General features: G+C 40.9%; 1 protein-coding gene and 1 pseudogene across 1 annotated transcript in view; one reads left to right on the forward strand and one right to left on the reverse strand.

Moving 5' to 3' along the window:
* The window catches only part of GTF2E2 (general transcription factor IIE subunit 2), an 83,101-nt gene that overhangs the window by 67,303 nt on the left and 3,899 nt on the right, over positions 1 to 11,899 (forward strand). The window lies entirely within an intron of this gene.
* LOC103262671 lies at positions 7,222 to 8,006 on the reverse strand (annotated as a pseudogene).

Below are 11,899 nucleotides of genomic sequence, written 5' to 3' on the forward strand. Positions count from 1 at the left end.
AAAAAAAAAAAAAAAAAGAAAGGGTTTAGCAGGAGTGGGATACTGCTGGGGTGGGGCTGGGGAGTGGTGTGAGGACACACCACCAATAAGGGTACCTGATCTTAAACCAGGCAAAATGCGGACCAAAGGGAGGCCCAGACTGCACCTGTACAATCCCCACTTGTATACCTAATCCTGAATTATACCCCACATCTTTAAAATAAAAAAATAAAGACATGTGTTAAAAGTAAAAGGATGAGCCGGGCTTGGTGGTTCAGCCTGTAATCCCGCACCTTTGGGAGGCTGAGGTGAGTGGATTGCCTGAGCCCACAGGTTCAAGACCTGCCTGGCCAACTTGGCGAGACCTCATCTCTACAATAAATCAAAAAATTAGCCGTGTGTGGTAGCACGTGCCTGTAGTTCTGGCTACTCGGAAGGCTGAGGCAGAAGGATCGCCGGAACCCAGCAGGTCGAGTCTGCAGTAGCCGGGAGTGGCCACTGCACTCCAGCCTGGGTGACAAGAGTGAGACTCCAACTCAAAAAAATTAAAAAAAATTAAAAAATTAAAAAAGTAAAAGGATGTAAAATTATAAAATATCATGCAAACGTGAATCAGAGGAAAGCTAGGCTGGCTATATTAATTATCAGGCAAAGTAGACTTCAGAGCAAAGAAAATTGCCAAGGATCAAGAAGGATATTATATAATGATGAAGAGATCAGTTCTCCGAGGGTACCTAACAATCCAAAATGTGTATATATGTAACAATAGACCTTCAAAATACATGAGTTAAAAATGGATAAAACCAGGAGGAGAAATGGGCAAATCCACAATAAAGACAGGGGTCTAGGATACTCCTCTCTCAGTAATTAACTGAACAAGTAGATGTAAAATTAGTAGGAATATAGAAGTCCTAAACAAAATAGTATTAGCCAATTTGAGCTAATTGACATTTATGGAACAACAATAGTAGAATACATGTATTTTTCAGTGCATGTGGAATATTCACTAAGATAGATGGTATTCTAGCTCCCAGAGAAAGCTTTTTTTAGGTGGGGGGAGGGATATATAAGACGAGTAAGGTGAATTTGGGACAAATGAGAGGTGAAGTAAAAGTAAACTACTGTCAAGGGATAATCTGAGCCAGAACAACTCAGAGTAAATGTGAAGAGAATGCAGTAAGATTGCATGTGAATACAGGCGATGTTAACTGGGAAAGAAAGGAGAAAAAAGGAAGCACAGGGAAAAATTTGAATCAAGATTTGCAAGCCATCTCAAGCCATCAAAAAACTTCATTCTACTGTAGGGGAAACTGGAAACTAGCTTCCCCCCTACAGTAGTGTTTCGTGTTAGGAACTGAAGCACTGACTCCAGCTAACCATATAAATGACAAGAGAAGAGATAGAAGTCTGTCATGATCCTAGGGTTATATGTCAGCAGCCTCCAGTGAGCTAGGACATGAACTGTCCAAAGGTCTTTTCTAGAAACCCCACTAACGACCCTTGATAGACCATCAAGGCAAAAAATCAACAAAGAGATCTGGGACCTTAACGTGACACTTGACCAAATGGACTTAATAGATACCTACAGAACACTCCACCCAACAACCATGGAATATACATCATCACCGCATGGAATGTACTCCAAGATTGACCACATCCTTGGCCATAAATCAAGCATAAACAAATTTCATAATACTGCCATGCACCTTCTCAGACCACAGTGGAGTAAAAATAAATACCAACACCAACAAAGTTCCCCTAAAACCCACAAAGACAAGGACACTAAACAGCATGATGCTGAACAACTCCTGGGTCAACACGGAAATCAAAACAGAAATTAAAAGATTCCTGGAAACAAATGAAAATGAAGAAACATCTTAAAGTTTCTGGGATGCCATGAAAGAAGTACTAAGAGGGGAATTCATATCTCTATGAACATGCATAAAGAAAATGGAAAGATCACAAGTTAATAACCTAACAAATCACCTAAGGGAGCTGGAAAAACAAGACCATCAAAACCTAACTTGAGCAGAAGAATTCACATCGCCAAATTAAAAGCCCAAATACAGAACATAGAAGGCAAAAATAGAGAATGAATATACACAAATTTAACCCATTAAATATTAGGTGAAGAGACACATTTAAGTCCCCAAAAGCAAACTATCAAGTACCTACTAAATAACTTTTTTTTTTTTTTTAGTAGGAGTCTCACTCTGCCCAGGCTAGAGTGCAATGGCACTCTCACAACCTCCACACTCTATCTGCTGGGCTCAGATGATCCTTCTGCCTCAGCGTGTGTCACTGCACCCAGCTAATTTTCCTACCATGTAACTTTTTGTTGAAAGTATCTTGCATTAATGATAGATGTCTTCTGGGTTTTGCCACATGTTTTAATGTTAAAGGTTAAATTATTTTTTACATGCAAGTAGTGTGAATAGTTTTCCCCACATGGGAACACTAATTATAAAAAGATGACATCCCACATGGGTTGTCTTTTTTAATTGAAAAGCTAACAAACTGTCCAATTACATTTCTCCACAAAAACCACAAACTGGGTAGTTTCTGAGTCTCTAGGCAATATATTCAAAGCTAAGAGGATTTAAAATAAATTTTTAAAAAGTCCTCGATGCAATTAGACAGCAGCCCTGCTCCATATAGTCTCATCAACAGTAGTGGTACCCCTTGATTCTAGGAGGCTGGAAGGCATCCTCAAAACCCCTCAGATCATATACTTCAAGTAGCCTTTTTCTAGTTTCTAACTCATGAATAAAGATAATATTTTACTAATTTGTTTTGCAAGTTGCAACACAAGCTTTAATTGCATTTGAAAGAATGGTCTGTTTGGGTTCTGCATCTGTGGATTCTACCAACTGCAGACTGAAAAAAATTGCATCTTTGCTGAACGTATATAGACATTTTTTCTTGTCATTTCCTAAATACAGTATAACAACCGTTTACTTAGCATTTAAATTGTTTTAGGTGTTATAAGTGGAGATGATTTAACATAATTCAGGAGGGCGCGGTGGCTCAAACCTATAATCCCAGCACTTTGGGAAGCTGAGACGAGAGGACTGTCTGAGCCTGCAGGTGCGAGACCAGCCTGGGCAACATGGTGAGACCTCATCTCTATGATAAATAAAAAAAATAGCTGTGTGTGGTAACGTGCACCTGTAGTTCCAGCTACTTGGAAGACTGAGGTGGAAGGATCACCTGAGCCCAGCAGGTCACGGCTGCGGTGACTGGGAGCATACCACTGCACTCCAGCTTGGGCAACAAAGTGAGACTCCAACTTAAAAATATCCAGGAGGATGTGCATAGGTTATATGCAAATGCTATGCCATTTTATATCAGAGACTTGAGCATCTGTGGATTTTGGTATCCACAGGGGTCCTGGAACCAACTCCCCATAATACTAAGGGACAACTGTATACAAAAAATGTACTTGGACCATACAGAATTAGACTAGAAATCAGTCACAGTTATATTTGGAAACTCTCCATTTGGAAATTAAAGACCTTTAAATAACCTGTGGTTCAAGGAGGAAATCACAAGGAAGTAAGTAAAAAAAAGTGTTGAATTAAATGAAGGTGAAAGCACGATGCATCAAAATTCATGGGATGCAGCTGTAGTGTTCAGAGGGAAATGTAGAGCATTAATAGTAACAAAAGAATATTATATTGTATGAATAGACCACATTTACCTGTTCATCAGTTGATGTACTTCGAGGTTTTTGCACTGTTTGGTTATTATGAGTAATGCTGCTATGGACATTCCTGTACAAGTTTTTGTGGACATGTGTTTTCATTTCTCTTAGGTATATACCTAGAAGTGAAATTGCTACATAACACAGTAATTCTACGGTTATCTTTTTGAGGAATTGTCATTCTGTTTTGCAAAGCAGCTGCATTATTTTAAGTTCTCATCAGCAACTGAGGAGGGTTCTGATTCTCCCACACTTTGCCAACACTTTGATTTTAGCCATCCTAGTGGATGGGAAATATTATTGTGGTTTTGATTTGCATTCCTCAATGGCTAATGATGTTGAACATCTTTTTCATGTGCTTATTGGCTGTTTGTATATTTACTTTGGCAAAATGTTTATTCAGATCATTTGTCTATTAAAAAATTAGTTTGTCTTTTATTACAGAGTTAAGGGTTCTTTTCTCTGGATACAAGTCCACTGTAAGATACATAGTTTACAGATATTTTCTTTCATTCTGTGAGTTGTCTTTTCACTTTCTTGGTAATGTTTTATGAGGTATAAAGGTTTTTAATTTTTTTGTAGAGATGAGGTCTTGCTGTGTTGCCTGGGCTGGTTTTGAACTCCTGGGCTCAAGCAATCCTCCTGCCTCAGCCTCCCAAAGTACTTGGACTACAGGTGTGAGCCACTGCACTTGACCAAAAGTTTTTAAGTTTGATGAAGTCTAGTTTACCTTTTTTTCTTTAGTTGCTTTTGTTTTTGGTGTCATATCTGAGAAACCATTGCTTAATCCAAGGTCATAAAGATTTACTTTCATTTTTTCTTTTATGAGTTACAGTTTTGGTGTTACATTTTGGTCTTTGATCATTTTGAGTTAATTTTTGCATATGGGGTGAGGTATCGGTCTAACGTCATTCTTTTGAAAGTTAAGTAATGGGTATATATTTCTACATAGTAATATAAGTATCTGACCCAGCCTTCCCACTGTTAGGTATTTACCCAGGCTTTCTCAAATTTCATGCATGTTTATATCAGCTTTCTTCATAACCACAAAACACTGTAAACAACTCAAATGTTCTTTAACTGTCCCTACACTTCCCTTGAACTGTGGCATATCCTTACAATGAAATAAAACTTAACAATAAAAAGGAACCTAGGTGCTGACCTTCCTACAACATGTATGAATCTCAGATGCATCCTGCTTAGTGAAAGAAGTCAGATGCAAAAGGTACATATTGTGTGATTTTACTTATATAAGATATTCTTGGAAAATAAAAATACAGGAATAAGGCAGTAGTTGCCAGGGGCTGGGGGTGGAGAGAAGGAATGACTATAGAGAACATGGGGCAATTTGGGGGTCATGGATTTGTTCTGTATCATTGTTGTGGTGGTCTTAGCATGACTGTTCGTCAAAAACTTTAGGAGCTGTACACCAAAGAGTGCAGAATTTACTTTTTGAAATTATGCCTTCATAAAATAAAATGAAAATTTAAAAGTAATTATTTTTTTTTTAAATGGTGTTCTGCCATCGTTAAAGAAGTTTTCAAAGTAAGAGTTACCCGGGGGTTTCTCCCCTCTACCTTTTGCTTTGATGTCTGCTGTTTCTCCTGAGTAAAAGGCACCATTGCTTAGTGTTGATTTTAGCAGGCTCACTGAGAACAGCAAAGGCTGGTGAGTTCCTCTTCTCCTATTCAGCCACAGTTAGCTCTGGGCACAATTCAGCCCAGACCCCCTGTCCCCCACCACAGGGATTTGGGCTCTTTATAGGAGATATGCAGGTAACATGTAATACCATGGTAGTGACAGAATTCTCAGCAAATACTTGAAATGTTCAGAGTGAAATGTCAGTTGTTGTTATAATCCGATCTACTTCAGCTATACTTCTTTCTTTTTTTTTTTTTTGAGTTGGAGTCTCACTCTGTCGCCCAGACTGGAGTGCAGTGGCCGCTCCCGGCCACCACAGCCTCGACCTGCTGGGCTCCGGCGATCCTTCCGCCTCAGCCTTCCAAGAGTAGCTGGAACTACAGGCATGCGCTACCATGCCCTGCTGATTTTTTTGATTTATTGTAGAGATGAGGTCTCGCTGCCCAGGTCAGCTATACTTCTTACAGATGAAAAATCTCAAGCAGTGCGTATTAGTTTCCTATGGCTGCTATAACAAATTACCAACAAATTTGGTGGCTTAAAACAACATAAATTTATTATCTTATTGTTCTGGAAATCAGGTCTGAAATGAGTCAAGGCTGCATTCTTTCTGGAGACTTTTGGTGATAATTCGTTTCCTGTTTTTTTTCAGCTTCTAGAGGCTACCCTAACTTCGTGGCTTCTGTCCCTGCATCACTCTGGCCTCCACTTCTACCTTCATGTCTTCAACTCTCTCTTCTGCCTCTCTCTTTTCTTATAGAGACACTTGTGATTACTTGGTTCACTCAAAGAATCTAGCATAATCTCTCTGTCTGAAGATTTTTTGTTTGTTTAACCAACATTTCCCCATTCCTCCCAGCTCCTGGCTTTTGGTAACCACTATTCTACTCTCTGTTTCTGTGAGTACTGATTGTTTTAGATTCCACTACAAGTGAAAACATGCAGTTTTTGTCATTCTGTACCTGGCTTATTTTACTCAGTGTCCTCCAGGTTTATCAATGTTGCAAATGACAGACTTTGTTTTTTTAAGCCTGAATAGTATTCTTTTGTGTATATATACACATTTTCTTTATTCATTTTTTCTTTATTCATCTATTGAGGGATAGTTAGGTTGACTCCATTTCTTGATTAATGTAAATAATACTGCAGTGAACATGGAAGTTCAGATATCTCTTCCACATACTGATTTCAAGTCCCTAGACTATATACCCAGAAGTTAGATTGCTAGTCATACGGTAATTCAATTTTTAGTTTTCTGTGAAAAACTATGGAGTAATGTCCATAGTTTTTTTTTATAATGGTTGTGTCGGTTTACATTTCCACTGACAGTGTACAAGGGTTCTTTTTTCTCCGCATCCTCACTGATGTTTGTTATCTTTTGTCTTTTTGATAATAACTGCTCTATCAGGTATGAGATTGATATCTCATTGTGGTTTTGATTTGCATTTCCCTAATGATTAGTGATGTTGAGCTTTTTACCGTATATGTGTTAGTCATTTGTCTTCTTTTGAGAAATGTCTGTTCAGGCCCTTTGCCCATTTTTGTCTTTTTGGCAGTGAACCATGTTGTATTATCTTTTTTTTTTTTTGAGTTGGAGTCTCACTCTGTCGCCCAGACTGGAGTGCAGTGGCCGCTCCCGGCCACCGCAGCCTCGACCTGCTGGGCTCCGGCGATCCTTCCGCCTCAGCCTTCCAAGTAGCCGGAATTACAGGCATGCGCTACCACGCCCGGCTGATTTTTGATTTATTGTAGAGATGAGGTCTTGCTGCCCAGGCGGGTCTTGAACCTGCGGGCTCAGACAGTCCACTCACCTCAGCCTCCCAAAGGCGCGGGATTACAGGCTGAGCCACCGAGCCTGGCTGTATTATCTTTAATTAGGTAAAAATCTTTCTAACATTTCACCCACTACTCTGTTTGGCTGCCAGTCTGTTGTCTCTCTCTTTAGCAATGGTGAGGCGGAAACCTTTTCTTCAGGGAAGAGAAATCCACAATTCGTTGCCTTCGCCACTAACAAAAATGTTGGAGAGCCAGGTGGCAAAGCTGTTGCCGTCTTTTATATGAACCACATGAAAAGACCCAGAATGTCTTTCTCTGTTGGTGATCACACTGGTTTTTCCTAGGTTAGCACCTCCAGTCACCATATACAGGCTACCAGTGTCAAACTTGATGAAATTAGTAATCTTGCCAGTCTCCAAGTCAATCTGAACGGTGCCATTCACCTTGATGAGGGGATCAGGGTAGAGATGGTACAAGCATCATGAGTCACCAGATGAGGAATTCCTTTTGTGCCCACAAAGGTCTTTCTCACTTCGCACAACTTACTCTTAGCCTCCTCAGGTGTGATATGATGAACAGCAAAGCAACCCTTGGTGTCACAGATCAGATGGAAATTCTCTCCAGTCTTGTCAATGCTGATGACATCCATAAACCCAGCTGGGGAGGTCACCTCAGTCCAGACCTTGCCATCCATCGTAATGAACCGCTGCATACAGCTCTTCTTGACTTCATCTCTGGTCAAAGCACACTTGAGTCTGTTTCTTAGGAAAAGGATGATAGGGAGACGTTCTCTCAGCTTGTGGGTACCAGTAGATGGACGAGGAGCGAACACACTGGTCGATTTATCCAGTGTCCAGTGCTTTGGCACTGCTACCCACTGCAGATGCTTCTTGGGACCATGAGCCATGACTGCTGGGCACAGAGAGAGGCCTTTGCCCATTTTTAAATCAGGTTATTTGTTTTTTGCTATTGAGAGTTTTGAGTTCCTTATGTTTTTTATATTAACCCCTTATCAGATGTATTGCATGAAAATACTTTCTCCCAATCTGGAGGTTGTCTCTTTACTCTTTTGTTTCCTTTGCCATGCAAAAGCTTTTTGGTTTGATGTAATCCTGTTTGTCTGCATTTGCTTTTGTTGCCTAAGCTTTTGGGCTCAAATCCAAAAAGTGATTTCCCAGACCAATTCTGTAGTGTTTTTCTCCTGTTTTCTTCTAGTATTTGTATAGTTTCAGGTCTTATGTTTAAGTCTTGAATCCATTTTGAGTTGACTTTTTGGACATGGTGTGAGATAATAGTCTCATTTCATTCTTCAGCATGAGACTATTTAATTTTCCCAATCCTGTTTATTGAAGAGACTGTCCTTTTTCCACTTATGTGTTCTTAGCACCTTTGAGAAGATCAGCTGACCGTAAATGCACGGGTTTATTTCTGAGTTCTCTCCTTTTCCATTGGTTGATGTTTCTGTTTTTATGCCAGTACCATGCTGTTTTGACTACTGTAGCTTTGTAATACAGTTTGAAGCCAGATAGTGTGATGCCTCCAGGTTTGTTCTTTTTGCTCAAGATTACCTTAGCTAGTCAGGGTTTTTTTTTGTGTGTGTGTGTATGTGGTTCCTTATAAATTTTAGAATTAGCCGGGCTCGGTGGCTCAGCCTATAATCCCGCGCTTGGGGAGGCTGAGGTGAGTGGATTGCCTGAGCCCGCGGGTTTGAGACCCACCTGGGCAACCCACCTGGGCAACTTGGTGAGACCTCATCTCTACAATAAATCAAAAAATCAGCCGGGCATGGTAGCGCATGCCTATAATTCCGGCTACTTGGATGGCTGAGGCGGAAGGATCGCTGGAGCCCAGTGGGTCGAGGTTGCGGTGGCCCGGAGCGGCCACTGCACTCCAGTCTGGGCGACAGAGTGAGAGTCCAATTCAAAAATAAATAAATAAATTTTAGAATTATTTTTTCTCTTCTGTGAAAAATGACATTTTCATAGGGATTTTGATAGGGATTACACTGAAACCTGTGGGTTGCTTTGGGTAGTGTGGTCATTTTAACAGTATTAATTGTTCCAATACAGAATCCATATCATGAGACAGTCTCCCCGTCTCAAGATTCTTTTTTTTTTAAGTTGGAGTTTCACTCCATCACCCAGGCTAGAGTGCAGTGGCACACTCACAGCCACCCCAGTATTGACCTGCTGTGCTCCGGTGATCTTTCTGCCTCAGCCTTCCAAGTAGCTGGAACTACAGGTGCGCACTACCATGCCCGGCTAATTTTTTATTTTTGTTGAGACGTGGTCTCTCCAAGTTGCCCGAGCTGGTCTCAAACCCGTGGGCTCAGGAAATCTACTCGCCTAGCCTCTCAAAGTGCCAGGATTAAAGGCTGAACCACCAAGCCCAACCTCAAGATTCTTAATCACATCTTCAAAGTCTCTTTTTCATATAAAGTAATATATTCACAGATTCTGGAGATTAAGATGTGAACATCTTGGGTAGGGGTGCATTTTTCTATCACAAGAGAAATTATTTTGATAGTGTCTAAAATTCGAGATTATTATTTTAGGAGATGAAGTAAATTGAGAAGTTTTTTTTTGCATTCTGGAACTGCAAAATGGGTAATAACACTTATCATGGAGGCTGGGTGCCATGGCTCAAACTTATAATCCTAGCATTTTGGGAGGCCGAGTTGGGAGGATTACTTGAAGCCAGGAGTTTGGGACCAGTTTAGGCAACATAGCGAGACCCCCCATCTTTACAAAAAAATCAAATAATTAGCCTTGCATTGTGGTGCACACCTATGTGTAGTTCCAGCCCCTTGGGAGGCTGAACAGGAAAGATCATTTGAGCTCAAGAGTTTAAGGCTTGCGGTGAGCTGTTATCGCATCTCTGCATTCCAGCCAGGGTGACAGAGTGAGACCCCAACTAAAAACAAAACAAAAACCCAAAACAAACAAAAACCACTTATGAGGGTAAAAGGAGGTGTGTTAATAACAGGTAAAGGAAAAGGAAGGACGGCATGGCGTGTTGCTGTTTGAGATCCTGACTTTTTCTAATGATAAAGATGCATCTTAACTCTAACACTAGAATGCCAAGGCCTAATGTGGAAGAAAAAAAAAGTGATAAGTATGTTAATTATTAGTAAGTGTGGTCTTTCTTATTTTTAGCTCATTATTTACACTTGTCAAGATATGTACAGAACAAAAAATGAAAACTTTTCAAGCAAACAGTATCATTTTCTCTGGGGATATGTATTGGTGTGTATTTTTCCAGACCTTTATAGTACATTTTACTGTGTATGTGCTTTTTCTTTTTTTTCTTTTTTTTGAGTCAGAGTCTCTGTCACCCATGCTGGAATGCAGTGGCACCCTCAGGGCCCCTGCAGCCTCGACCTGCTGGGTTCAGGCGATCCTTTCACCTCAGCCTTTCAAGTAACTGGAACTACAGGCATGCCACCACCATGCCCGGCTAATTTTCTTTTAAATTATTATAGAGACGAGCTCTCGCCAAGTTGCCCAGGCTGGTCTCAGACCTGTGGGCTCAGACAATCCTCTTGCCTCTGCCTCCCAAAGTGCTGGAATTACAGGTGTGAGCCACCACACCTGGTTGTGCTTTTGCTTTTTAAAAATTTAAGAAATTTTTAGAATTTTAGTTTTTTCTACCTTACATGAATGAGATCACCCTACATCCGGTAGCCAGTACTCCTTTTACATGTTTTACACTACCTTTTGTTATAAAGACATTAGCAGCCAGAAAAAAGAGGTGACCGATGTTAGATGATGGTGATGACCATAATAGGTACAGGCAATGCCTTTTCCTTTGTAAGCGTTATACTCAGCGCTTTGCTTAGTCTAACTCATTTAATCCCCACTACCCTGTGAGGCAGGTATTATTATTATCCCCACTTTATAGACAACGAAACTGAGGAAGAACATCTTTTAACCCCATTTAACAGTTGATACCCAGGCCATCCAGCTCCACAGTTTATGCCACACTGTTTGCTAATTTTGCATTTTACTGGAAAGGGCTGGGCATAGACAAAGCATGAGTGTGTTATTTGGGAGTCTAAGCAAAACCTCATCAATGAGTTGGCTTATTCTCTTCCCTTCTGTAGCCATTACACCATTTTTATTATCAACTCAGGGGTGGGACAGGGAAAAGTCTCTTGAATTGAAAGGGTCATATCTGAGTTTATAAATTCTAGCCTGTTTTCTTCTCCTTTTTGTTGAGAGCCAGTAGATTTCTAAACCAGTTCTGATTTTATTTACCCTTGTAGTTTAGAGCATGCCTGATTTTCATGATACTTGGAGAGCTTCTGCTAAAATGAAGTATCTTCCTTTTTATTTTTTATTTTTGAGTTGGAGTCTCACTCTGTCGCCCAGACTGGAGTGCAGTGGCACGCTCCGGGCCCCTGCAGCCTCGACCTGCTGGGCTCCAGCGATCCTTCCCCCTCAGCCTTCCAAGTAGTTGGAACCACAGGTGCGTGCTACCATGCCTGGCTATTTTTAATTTTATTGTAGAGATGAGGTCTTGTCAAATTCCCAGGGCGGGTCTCCAACCCATGGCCTCAGGCAATCCACTCGCCCGGGCCTCCCAAAGTGCTGGGATTACAGACTGAGCCACCGAGCCCGGCCTTTATTTTTATTTGCTTAATTTTTTTTTTGAGTTGGAGTCTCACTGTCACCCAGGCTGGAGTGTAGTGAACACTCATGGCCACCCCAGCATCGACTTGCTGGGCTCCAGCGATCCTTTTGCCTCAGCCTTCCAAGTAGCTGGAACTACAGGTGCGCACTACCACGCCTGGCTAATTTT

This window comes from Carlito syrichta, unplaced genomic scaffold, assembly GCF_000164805.1.
Source record: "Carlito syrichta isolate Samal-C Ts95f unplaced genomic scaffold, Tarsius_syrichta-2.0.1 Scaffold304591, whole genome shotgun sequence".
Taxonomy (NCBI): domain Eukaryota; kingdom Metazoa; phylum Chordata; class Mammalia; order Primates; family Tarsiidae; genus Carlito; species Carlito syrichta.